The 13,124-nt window shown below is 35.9% G+C and overlaps 1 protein-coding gene across 1 annotated transcript in view; it reads left to right on the forward strand.

Moving 5' to 3' along the window:
• Window positions 1-13,124, forward strand: part of CDH13 (cadherin 13) — a 1,354,681-nt gene that overhangs the window by 417,653 nt on the left and 923,904 nt on the right. The gene's annotated exons all lie outside the window — the stretch shown is intronic.

Here is a 13,124-nt window from a genome sequence, read left to right on the forward strand (position 1 = left end):
AAGTCTCTGGTTCTAAATTAAATTATAATTTTGGATCCAGCAAAACAATAGATTCATAGAACTTTCTTATACCAGTTAGACTATATTCATCTTCTGAAGTGTTGTTCAGATAGAGTTAATGACACAGAAAATGCATAGCCTATTTGCAAGGCAAAAACACTTGAGAGTTTGCTCTTAAATGGCAAATATCATCAGGATGGTTGAATTTTAGTAAATTAAAAGTAATATCCAGTTTGAAATGACATTTAGGAAATTGTATATAAGTGCTCTTTTCCCACTCTTCATGGTTAGTATCTATATCTAATAATGACATATAACCCAGCAATGGCAACTTACTGGATTAAAACAAACAAAGAAGACTGGGTTTTGTGCCAGTATTTTCCAGAGAAGCAGTAATCAGATACTCAGTCAAAGTTTTTTTTTTTCATGGAGTAAACAATAGGTTTGCTGTTATATGTTTGTCATACATAGAATATGTGCTGTCAAATAACTGAAAATAAATATCACTGAGGGCAATGAAGAGAGGCATGGTGAGTGTGTGCAGATTTCAACATATAACAAATAAAAACAATAAAGAAGAGAAGGATTAAAGGTTTTAATAAAAAAATGTAAAATTGAAAAACTCTGGCAAAATAAGGTATATTAGAAGAGTTTTAAATCCTCCACTCTTACATTTGAAGTATCAAACAAAGCAATGGAATGACCTAGCATTTTGGATGACACCCTCTGTAGGGTGAGGTTTTATGAGAGAATGGAAAAGAGCCGCACAGGATGCAAAAGCTTAGATGGGTTTTGATCTGTATCATTAGAAGGTATATCCAAATGGATGCTTTTAGCAATCTGATTTTGAATTTCAGTAACCCACAGATATTCAGGATGTCCAAGGGAAAGATTCATAAAGGATTGACTTAGTAAAGTGGCTGGCACATAAAAAATGTTTCATTAATGCTTTTTGACTGACCGATTAAGTTGTGCTAAACCTAAGGAGAGGAGAAGGAATAGGAGGAGACAGAGGAAGAAGGTAAGGAGGGAAAGGAGAAAGAGGGGAAGAAAGATTGACTTTGCTCTCTGCACTGGTTAGCTGAGCTATCAGTAGATACCAGATCAGCAACTCTAATAATTTAAACTGTTCCTGCATGTTGTTATGGTGATTGACAGCTCAGCCACCAGTAACAGTGTTAGAAAGATGGAGCATACACATCTATTTGTACCCCTATCATTCTTTCTCTGTCTCAATGCTAGAGACTTTCTCTAATTAAAGTAGTATGAAGAATAAGTTTCATTTGCAGCTAGGGCATCTGAAAATCAACAGCGTTAAAAATACTCTTAATTTTTGTTGAATTCCAGCATACATTGCCTTTAACTATTTGAAGATCACATCAATAAAAAAAAAAAATCTGTGCTTCATTTTCATAAACATCACAGTTGTGTGAGAGCATATGTTTCAAATTGAATGTAAGAAGAAAACATCATAAACCTTAGGCTTTCCACAGATACCTGGAGGGTTAACATTATTATGCTAATACTGTACACAGCTTTCCTGTGGGATGATATGCTAGGTAGAGTCTGCTGCCCCCCTTTGATGGAAGGCTATGATTCCTTCCAGAGCCACAGACTAACTATCCACAGGGAACAAGGAAAATACCCTGAGAAATCTCTCATAAACCCTTTCTTTGCTATTTGAGTTTTACTTCCTAAGAGAAACAATGGAAGGCTATTCTAGGTGCCTGAAATAAAAATGAAGAGGACAATCAGATTCCTTCCAAAAAGGGCCAAGAAGGGTTTGGCCCCACTCCTACTCTGGGCTCCCAACTTTGTAGCCAGAATTCAACCATATGGCACAGTATTTGATCCAATAAAGACGTTTTCTTGGCAACGGGAGATGAATAGGCATGACCTACTGGGGCTGATCATTTTCTTGCTTACATCAGAAAAAAATGGTACATGCATAAAGGAATTATTTCTGCTTCATGTAATGTAAGCTAGATCATTGTATTCTAATTTCCTGATAAGCTCTTGTCAACCCGACAGAACCAATTTGTAATCACAGCTGGTAGATGATCTCATCTGCCTGCAATTAGAGTGGAGGTGAATAGCTAAATGTCTCCACAGTGACAGAGGCAGATGTAAGAGCAGACATTCTGTGAAAAAGTTCACATGCATCAAAGTTTCCTCCTCTGGTTTGTGTCAGCTTGACCCCTGACAGTCCTGCTTCCTGGGTTGCACAGACAGGATCATTCTTCAGGGACAGACCTCTTATAGGCAAACCTGTTGTGCCCTATCTCTTACAGTGATCAGCTCCTGCCTCTGACCACAGCAGCTCTGAGGGCAGGCAGGACAAGTTCAGCTTCAGAAGACCTGGAAAGAGCCCATTTTGGGAGTTAGAAATGAGCTAGCCTACCGGGTCAGGTGCTGCAGGTCCTAAGGACAGGAGCTTCTCCTAATAATGTTTGTGTTCTAGCACAAGGCGAGGAGAAAATTTTAATGTCAAGAGAAATTTGCAATAGATACAGGAATGAGAGTTGGGAAGAAAACACTTGTGATAAGGATGAGCAGTTTATAAGACCTAGAGTCCAAGATTGGTAAGGAAGAGCAATTGGAAGAAGTCTGAGCAGTAGAATTTTATTTTTCCATGAAAGAAAGGGTTTATTTTGCATTTCAAAGAAAAAAGAAATTTAAATGTTAACTTTATTATATATTTAAAAGGACTAGCATGTTCTACTTAATGGATTTTCAGTATTATATGCAATCTTTTTTTTTAGAAGGTGTTATATAAATACTTGCTTTAGTCCATAAATTAAAATACATTTTTTTAATCTATAGAAATGGAACTTATTTATGAACTACCTCCCCAGAGTTTTGTCTCCTTGTCACTGAGTTTGGTCCTAGAAGGGATTCCCTTTAACTTTATTATGTATATGGTCCTGAGCTTAAAGGAGATGACTCAGGAAATTTTAGGGAAAGTTATATAAAGAGTAGGCAGTTATATTTTCACCAATCCTAAATTTAAACTATATTATATATGAAAACACACATACATATAGATATATTACATTTATATAATAATACATATGTAATATATAATAAATAGATGCATAAATATGTTGAATACAAAGCAAAACTCAAAGTATCTTTAATGGTTTTAAAAATGAAAGAGAATAGAAATGGAGGAAATGATTTGAAAAGCTCTTTTCCCTAAACAAGTGAATATACCCTTCCTCCCCTAAAAAATAAACTTCTTTCTTTTCCTGAATCATCCAAATAATTGATGCTAACTGCTTCATGAAAGATATTTTGTTTTCATTCCACTGTATGCCCCATGCTGTATTCTACCCTCTTATCATTTTCATGGAGGGACTGGCAAAACCTTAAACTTATTTATAGGAAATTTTTATCTCTGAATAATGTGTTATGAATCATCAGTAACTTTTCCTGCAGACATCTATATCCATGTTTATTTTGGTTTCATCTTGGCACACTGAAGAGAAGGAACTATGTATTCTATGGTTTTTATAATATCCTACATTCTCAGTACTGTGCCATGAAAAAGATGCACCCTGTCTATGACTTAATAGTGATGTAGAAATTTATCATTTTATTCTTTATTAATAAATCTCTTGATTTAATGAACATTTCATGAAGCTTCAGTTAATTTTTTTTTTGGGGGGGGGGGAATGCTGATGATGGCATTGCCCTTTATTGCTCCTGTCTGCATTCTTGTTCTTATTGCATATTCCCTCAATGAGACCATTCAATCACCTAGCTCAAATCTGTTTTCATAGTTACTATCCATGGTGAATTTGAACAAGTCATTTAATTTCCCTGGATCTCAATTACCTCTTTTGTTAAATGAAGGGGTTGAATGAGATTGCCTCTGATATTCCTGTATCCTTGTCCTCTGACCCATTCCTAAAAACTTCACAGCTTTCTCAAAGAGCCCTGGCTCTCATACAGATTATAACAGTCAAAGAGAGCTGAAGCTCATATTTTATTCCACAACACTCTGACAACTGCAGGAGGGACTTTAATCAAGGCCAAGAGATTTTTTTTAGTTCAGAATGTTCTTTCTGTTCACTTAACATTTGTAACCGCAGGGCCTTGAACTTAGTAGGCAATTAATAAATGTTTGTTGAATTGAATTGTTGCTGTTGTCATTCCATTAGACCTTTAAGCCATTGTACTCAATATAAAAGAATTACTTTAGCTATTTTGTATGTATATTTTGTTCCTCATTTTGAATAATGTTATTAATGCTATTTTAAAGGAAATTTTATTTTCCTTTGAATATGTAGACTCTAAGACATTTTCTGTATTCCTAAATATAATCCTATTATGACCCTCAAGTGCTATACTAAAATATTTTTCTATGAAAAAATATTTCCATTTTTATAATGGAAGTCAATGAGAAAAACAAAATGTAATACAAAGAAATGTACTTTATAAGGAACATAATTATGCAGAATAGAACTTGTAGATGTTATTTTGTACTTTTTAAAATAGCATGTTAATTATGATTACTCCAAACTAGATAGGTGTTAGCATTCTCTAAAAGAAAAAAATTACAGCATTTGATCCTTTCTTTTCTTTCACTGTCTTTTCCAACTTCCTCTTTCCATCCTCAGACCTATACAAGAGACCTTTTACTCCTCAAAACATTTTATTTCTTCATAACACTGTGTTCATGTATCCACTAAGCATAAATCTAATGAGATTGTTCAATGAGATTCAACAAGTATTTTTCAAATGCCTACTATTTGTTTAAGGTATTGTATTAGGGGGATTGACAAACCAAATAAGAAATAGAGGGGTAGTGGGTGAGGGAGGGGGTAGGGAAATGATTTCAAATTATTTTCTCTTCTCCTAAGTGAGAGATGGCATGGTTCAGAATAGATTATGACAAATATACTAATAAGTAAATTCAAGATAATATGAGAAGAGATAACATGTGTTTTTTATTATTACTTGTTTTGGGCATATTAATTAACCATAATATTTTTATATAACCTCTTCTGATAACCATGAATGCTTCTTTTTAAATAAGAAATATGAAGAATACTCTTGTTCTTCTTATATTTATTATTGTTGTTGATATTGTTATTTGAAAAGCATCACTGATCAAAGCCCTACTGTTTCTTCCAAGAGGAGGTGATACCATATTGATCTATATTCAAAGACTTGGGTTTTCTTTGACCCCAGCGTCCCCTTGAGATTGTCTTGCTTTAGGTTCATAGTCTCACCTAACCTTTAACTGAATAGTCCTGCCTTAAAAGCAGAATCAGCCTAATGATTTCAGTTTCCAAGCACTTTGCCTGAATCTTTTTGTTCCATGTTTGATAAGAGTGCCTGGATCAGAGTGAATGCCAAAGGAGTGTGTAACCCAGAACATCTGGTATACACAAATGTACACATAAAAGAATAAGTTCTCGGAGGGTGTGAATTATACCAGTACACAGCAGAAGGGAGAGCTAATATTTTGCAAATATATTTAAACACATCATATCATCATGCATTTCTTAAAACTGCCTTAATAAGGTGTTGCCTCACTCATTTCTATGCTTTCTAATTCTTCCCCTCTTGAATTTCCATTAAAGAGGAGCAAATTCAAAAATAATTGAAACAAAGAACCTAAGATCAAGGTCAGGGAGATTAAACTCTTCAAATTCATTTGCAAAACTTCTTGTTTGAATCCCTAGTTTTCTCTCTCAAATAAAGTTTCTATTGTCATAATGTTTGGATTAAACCCAGAGGACAAGGAGGGCAAAAACCTAGTGAAAATATAATTGAAACACAGAGTGGGGTCTGCTGTTCCAGTTTACTTGTATTCTCCTATTTCCTGAGCATTTTCTTCCCCCCCCCGCCTCCTGCTGAGGCTTTGAGGAACTGCCTAGAAGGGCAATGCTGAGCCATTGATTCCAATAAATTCCAATCTACCGTTTATTGAATCTTTTTAAAAGCCATTTTAAATCTGTTTTGATAAAAATTCATAGCAGAGAAAATTATAGATGTAGAATAGAGTTATGTGGCTTTCTTATTGTTCTTACATCAACTCCTTGTGGTCTGGCTTATGTTGCTACCATTCTATTGAAATTCTTCTCCACAATAGGGCACCAATGATAACTGCCTGGTAACCTTGGACAAACAGCTTAAACTCTCTTGGTCTCAGCTTGTTCATCTCTAGACTCCAATGAAAGAGTTGAGCTATATTAACTTTTCTAATTTTAAAAGTACATGATTACCTCTGTGCATAGCTCTGACTTCTTCATGGAACCTCAGTTCTGCCTTCTTTATCCCTTTGACCCCTTAAAGTCAATACAAAGCAAAATTAGCTTGCTGAACCTGCCCCTCCATCCAATTCTTGTCTACATCTTTTTCACCTGGATTTCTATAATCATCTCCCACCTGACTTGCTGTCTCTAAATTCTCCCCTTCTGTAGTTACTTTCACCTGCATTGCCAGATTCAGATTTATCTCCTTGAAATGCAATTCTTATCATTTCCTTGTTCAAAAACCTTGTTTAGTTTGCAACCAGCTGGCATAAAATACAAAAGCCTTAGCCTAGCATTCTGGGCTCCATGGTTTGTTTCTACTCTGATATTTCAGACTCTTTCACTAGTTTTTTTCCAGTTTCAAACAAAAGAAATCACTCACTATTGACCCAAATATAAACCTTTCTGTATCTTCCTATTTTTAATAATATTATGTACATGAATTAACAAGATTTCCCTGCCCTTCTCCTCTCCTCCTGACACACACACACACACACACACACACACACACACACACAGTGAAATTCCATGTTAGGGGAAACTTACCACCACTTAATGAAGCCCATTATACTTTGGATAACTCTACTTGCCCACTTACCTTGGGAGTACCCTTTCCAAGAGGTGTCACAGTGGATAAGAATGCCTTCCCTGGAGTCAGGAGAACCTCAGACTCTTAATAATTACCTAGCTGTATGGCTTTAGGAAAGCTACTTAATCCCATTGCCCTGCAAAAAAAAGAATTTACACAGCGATAATGAGGTTGATATGTGAGATAGTTCAGGTTTTGGGAGGCTCAAAAGGAAAATTTGGTAAAGAAGTGATTTTAGACTGAATACCAAACTGAAGGTTCCTTTGTGTTTGATTTCATTGCTGTATACTTATGAAACTGGACAGTATACCAGCGTCATACCAGGAAATTGAATTTCTTCCATTTGGATTGCCTTAGGAAAATTCTGAAAAATCTCCTGGTAGAATAAGATACCAGACACTGAAGTCATTTCATAAACTATTTTTCCAAGCATTCAAACTCTATCACAGGGAGCATAATTCTGATGGGCTGGCCATGTTGTTTGAATGTCAAATATACATTTGCCAAAAAAACTATTTTATAGAGAACTCCCACAGGGAAAATGATGGTCAGAAAGAGTGTTATAAGAACATTGTCAAAAGTTTCTGCTATGAACTTTGGAATTCATTGTGAGACATGGAAGACATTGTGCCCACCTCAGAGAAGGGACAGTACTGTATGAGCAAAGTAGAATTGATGTAGCTCAAAGGAAACTGTGGGATACACAAATTTAGAGAATCCACCAGAATGTTCACATGGCTTTTTTTTGTGATCAATCTATGGCAGAACATTCTGAGTTCATATTGGTTTGATTAATCAGAGATAAACACACATTAACTTGACTCTTGCACAGTGATATCATTTTGGTCCTTTTTGAGAATGAAGGACAACAACCAACCAACCAACTTGTTAGATTTTCTTCTTATTGAAAGCCTGCTTTGCTCTAATTTCTTCTCACTGGTACTCCTGGTCCTTGGACTTTTGGTCATTATTACAATCCTTCTTTCTGTTGACAATGTGTCAGATATTCGAAGAGTCATCTCTTTCTCCTTTTCCCAGGCTTCCACCCCATGCTGTCCAATCTCCTTATTGCTAAAAATTTCACTGATTCTTCAAGACCCAGTTCAAATGCTAACTCTGTGAGCTCCTTGAATGTAAGCACTATCTTTAGCCTTTCTTTGTATCTATAGTGTTTGCCACATAGTAAGGATGTAATTAGTAAATATTTGTTGACTGATGGGGTCTGTGACACCTTCCCTTTATTCCCTCCAATTAGAAGTGAGCCTTCTCTCCTTTGGAGCTGTATTTGGACTTTGTAGTATCTCTTAAATGAGACTCAGTATTTCTACCTTAACATTAGAAGTCTATGCACTTGTCTCCTATACTCTTTTTAGCTTCTTGAGGGCAGGACTTCATCTTGCCTCTCTTCTTATCTCAAGAGAATAGATAGAGGCCAGCATATCAGGAAAACTTGATTAATTTTTGTTGAACTGATTTGGGGGCTGATGAGAAGCACAGTGTCAATGTAGAGACTTGGAACTGGAGTCAGGAAAATTTAGGCTTCAATCCTGTCTCAGGATTAAAGTGAGCTAAGTGACTCTAGATGTTTTACCTCTTAGTGATCTCATTAGCTTTATGAGATTATAGATTTCAGAGATAGTATGGAGCTGCATTGGTAGAAGAACTTTCTTCTGAAGTGGTTTCTATACATATGAAATCATAAATCAAGCTTAAAAGGAGAGGGGATAGGGCATATTGATACCATTATAGAATAGAAGGCTAGTTCAGTTGTTAATTCCAAGGAAATAGTTTATTGGGTTTTTTTAATCATTAGACATAAAATCCCCAATTTCTTCTTTAGTATGTTTTCTGCACTTTGTAGCCTTGAAATATATGGGCTCAATCTCTTTTTAAGAGTTGGAAAAATACTGACATTTTGGCAGCATCAATAAAGTTAATAATATTGGAAAGTGATCTAAGCCTGATAGCATCAAAATACTGTTGTTTTGGAGAACATGAAACAAGATAATGAATCAATGTGGGAGAAGGCTCCATTTCTCCTGGTAAAAAAAAAAAAGGATGAAATCTCTCTGCTAGGTATAAGAATTCTTTAGATATGTCAGATCCACATTTTAGATATTACTCAAGTAGACTTTTGCTCAACAGATTGATCCATTTTAAAAAGGTTTGAGTCTGAATTACAAGCCTGATATATTTATTTAGGGAATAGCTGCTTTAAGCAATTATTTCCACCCAACTCTTTCCCTCCCCCCCCCTACCCCCCCCCCCCCCCCCCCCCCGCATTGGATCACAACCACGAAGAGTGCTTGATTTTAAAACCCAGGATTGCTTGAAAAATAATGCCAGGAAGGAAGGAAAGGGGATCTGAGGATATATGCTTCTTCTGAGATGTTGATTATTTGTTGAGACAAGGTAGAAGAAAAGTTATTCAATACCTTTTAAACAGTTAAAACTATAGCATTTTTACATTGATGCGAGGTGGACACTTTTTAGAACTATTTATAATTGGAATTGGCTACCTTAGCAGAGGCTGGAGGATTACTTGGTCAATAGTAATCTAGAAAGGAGATCATGTTCAGGCATTAGACTAGATGATACTGAGGGTATATATATATATATATATATATATATATATAATCATAGATTAAGAGTTTAAAAGGATTGTCTCCCAATTCAAACCCATTTTACAGGTAGGACTCCTGATGGCAAGAGTAGTTAAATGATTAAACCAAATAACACAGTTACTAAGGCTCTGAGTTATACCTTGAATCTCAGTTTTCTTATGATACATCCAATGCTTTATCTACTACCTCACCTGATCTCTTCTAATTTAGAGAATGCCATTGATTATCACTAGCCTTGAGGAAGAAGAGGCAAAGAATTTAGAACAAGTTTTCCATTTCTATCAAGAATGACCTCCATAGAGCAATTGCTTCCAGTGCCATACCAAGAATGGATTAAGGAGGCTGTTAATGTCCTGGAGAATGGGATTGTTGAGGAAAAGGAACAGGAACAAAAGGAGGCAACAAAATGGGTGGGGTGCAATGGTCAGAAAATTATGTGGCAGTAATATTTGCACACTAGGAGCACTAACTCATTGCTCAACTTTGGACTAGAAATTTTATCTCACTGAAATTCTTTCCTCGTTTTTAAGCCTTGGCCTGTCTTATTACCTACAGGATTTTGTGGTAAACTCTGAAAGTGTTATTTAATCTTCAAATAATAATAGCAAGAATAATAGTAATGATACCCCACAGCATGATGACAATGGGAACTGAGAGACTGCCTTGGTCTAAAACAAGTCTCTACTGATTACCATAAACATATTTTCAATTCTTTGTGTGACCTAAAAGGAAAAAAGTCTCTCAAGTGAAAAAATTTGCTTCTCCTCAGAAGGAACTCCCTAAAGCTGACTTGATATTTAGGTTGAGGAGAGTAAATTCCTTTCATTTCCCATCATGCCTTTGTCTGCTAGTGCCAGAGCCATGTAAAATACCCAGAATTTCCACATATGGAAGAAAACAATTAGCCACATTGACTCTGAAAAACATTGTCCTGCTTCCCTGGAGCTCTAACCAGATGGGTTGCCTTTAATACTTTTATTTTTTTTTATTTTTTTCAAATTACATGCAAAGGTAGTTTTCAACATTTATCCATTTGCAAGTTTATAAGTTCCTTGCCTTTATACTTACAAAATTAATAACTCACATAAATTTTATATGATGCTTTATTTTAAGGTAGCAAATGTGATTTCCTTACAATGTGTATGAAGTACTTATATTAATATCCCTATTTTTCAGACAAATCAACTGAAGTTTAGTGAGAAGTAACTTGTTCCAGGTCACACAGCTGGAAAATATATAGTTGCACTGAACAATCTGTTTCCTTAATCCAAATCCAGTAATTACAAATTTTAGTCTAATTATGAACAATGTGTTCTCAATGCAAGTAAAATCACAGGTCTAGTCCAGTCCAGTCTTTTGGCTAAGCAGTCATAATTTGATATTCTGAGCAGACTTAGTTCTCTAAAATCTGTTCTTACTTAAGGCAGTGAAGGCTAGCTGTTCAGTCAGGTCTTGTGCCTCAATTCAGAAAGTTTAGACAATTCATTTTACATAGGAATGATCAGGTTTTAGGGGATTCTGGGCGAGTCAAAGAAATTATCAATAATGAATGTCAACTAATTGCTAAGCATTTAAATGCTGACTATGTGCTAGATAGATAGAAATTCGAGGAATAGAACATTCCTTCTTATTTTACAGATTTTTCTATTTAAAGATCCACTATATATCTAGTAGAACCAGAGTCCTCTCTCTGGAATTGGCTGATAAACCCTCACTCTTTAAATATTCTTGAATGAGAATCTCATAGGTACCAATTTACCCTACTCCATAATTGACCAATGATTATATCACTTAGCTGGCTACTAAAGGAAAATTTGCGTAGTTTCCAAAATTTCTGTCAGTGTTTAGAATTGCCTGAGCTTACTCTCTCAGACAAACCGCAGTGGAATCTTTAGCAGTTCTGAGGGGTCAAGAATGGGAACTGGAGTCATATAGAATCACAGTATGTAAGCCTATAAGGAAACTTAAGAATTTTCTATGTCTAAATTTTACACGGGAGAAAGATGAGGTACATAGAGGTGCAGGCTCTTGGCTAAGGTAACCCAAATAATAGGTACAAGAATCAGGATACGAATTTAGGTGTTTCGGTTTGAAACTGAAGGCTTTGCCTATCATCTTGATTAGTGTCTTTTCATCCCTCTTTTAGTCACTTCCTAACTATCCTTTACATAGTTTGTTTGCACATATTTATTTGCTTATTGTCCTTTCACAATAGATTGTAAGCTCCTTGAGAGCAGGACATATTTGTTGACTTATTCACTGACTGACAAAGAAGAGCATATAATTATAGAAGAAAGAGTGGGGGAAGAAGGAAAGAAGGAAGGGAGGGGAACAAGAAGCTGAGATTTGATGTCTTCAATCCCTACTTCAAGGAAATTGAAAGAAAGAAGTGTAAAAGGAAGAGAGAGAGAAAAAGAAGAAGAAAGGGAAGGGGGAGGAAAGAGAAAGAAAAAATAAGGAGGGAGGAAAAGAAGAAAAGGAAGAAAGAAAGGAGAAAGGAAGAAAGGGGAAAAGGAAGGGAGGAAGGAAAAAGAATTTATTTATTGCCAATTATCTGCTATTCACTTTGCTAAGTGTTTTACAAATATTTTCACATATAATACAACAACTTTGTAGGGTAGGGAAGGGCAGGGTTATAGTGTGTGTCTGAGGCCAAATTTGAACTCAGGTCTTCTTGACCCCAGGTCTAGTACTTTATCTACTGTGTCACCTAGCATCAGATTGACTTCATTCTTACCTGAAGTAGACAATGGAGGTTTAATTCACAAACAGTTTGGTGAAGAAAATATACCCATCTCAATAGGGAAACAGGTGAGGATGGGGAATGAAGGTGAGAGACTATAACACTGGGGTGATAATCATAACAACAACAAAAATCCCAACCCTAAAGGGAGGGTTAGAAGGTGGGGATGACAGAAAATAACTAGAGTGAAATCTGTTTCTATTTGTACTAACTTCAAACCTGCCAGGGTTCTTGGTGAACCCTGGCAGGCCTTTTGCTCTGAGAATGTCCTCCTCTCACTCTGATATTGATGTTTTCTTTACTACCTGGGGATTCATTTAGGGATAGAACCTTCACAAAGGCAATCCGAGCAGCCAGATTCCTAGCCTGCTTTAATTTAAACAGTTTAACTTTGTCTGATGAATGGGAATTGATGGTCACAATGAAAACAATGTTGTTTCCTCTCCTTTAGAGTTCAGTTGAAGGAAATGCTAGCAGGCATGTCTCCATTAATCTCAACTACCACAATGAGTTAGAAGAAAGGAGAAGGTCCTCAGTATGTGGTTGGTGCATTGGAATAAAAATACATTGAAAATAGAACCAAGCCATTCCAAGGTATAGTGTCCTCATGATGATGCCAAGTAACTGGACACACTGTCACTTGTGTGCCATCCAAGAGTACTTGGGCCCCTGAATATAGGTAGGCATTTGAGTAGGGATTACTTGATGACCTAGAAAGAAATTCATTCTATGTTGTGGTTTTGTTTTGATTCATCAGGTTGTTTTTAAAAAAATTAAGAAAACCTTCAAAATTCAGCTTCCCATGGCTACTTATGGCATAGGAAAAATGATAATCTTTATTTTGGTAAGCCTTTGGTAAATGAATGACACTGCTTTAAGTGAAGATTTGGTCCAGGAGGAGG

This window comes from Macrotis lagotis, chromosome 1 (assembly GCF_037893015.1).
Source record: "Macrotis lagotis isolate mMagLag1 chromosome 1, bilby.v1.9.chrom.fasta, whole genome shotgun sequence".
In the NCBI taxonomy this organism is placed as follows: domain Eukaryota; kingdom Metazoa; phylum Chordata; class Mammalia; order Peramelemorphia; family Peramelidae; genus Macrotis; species Macrotis lagotis.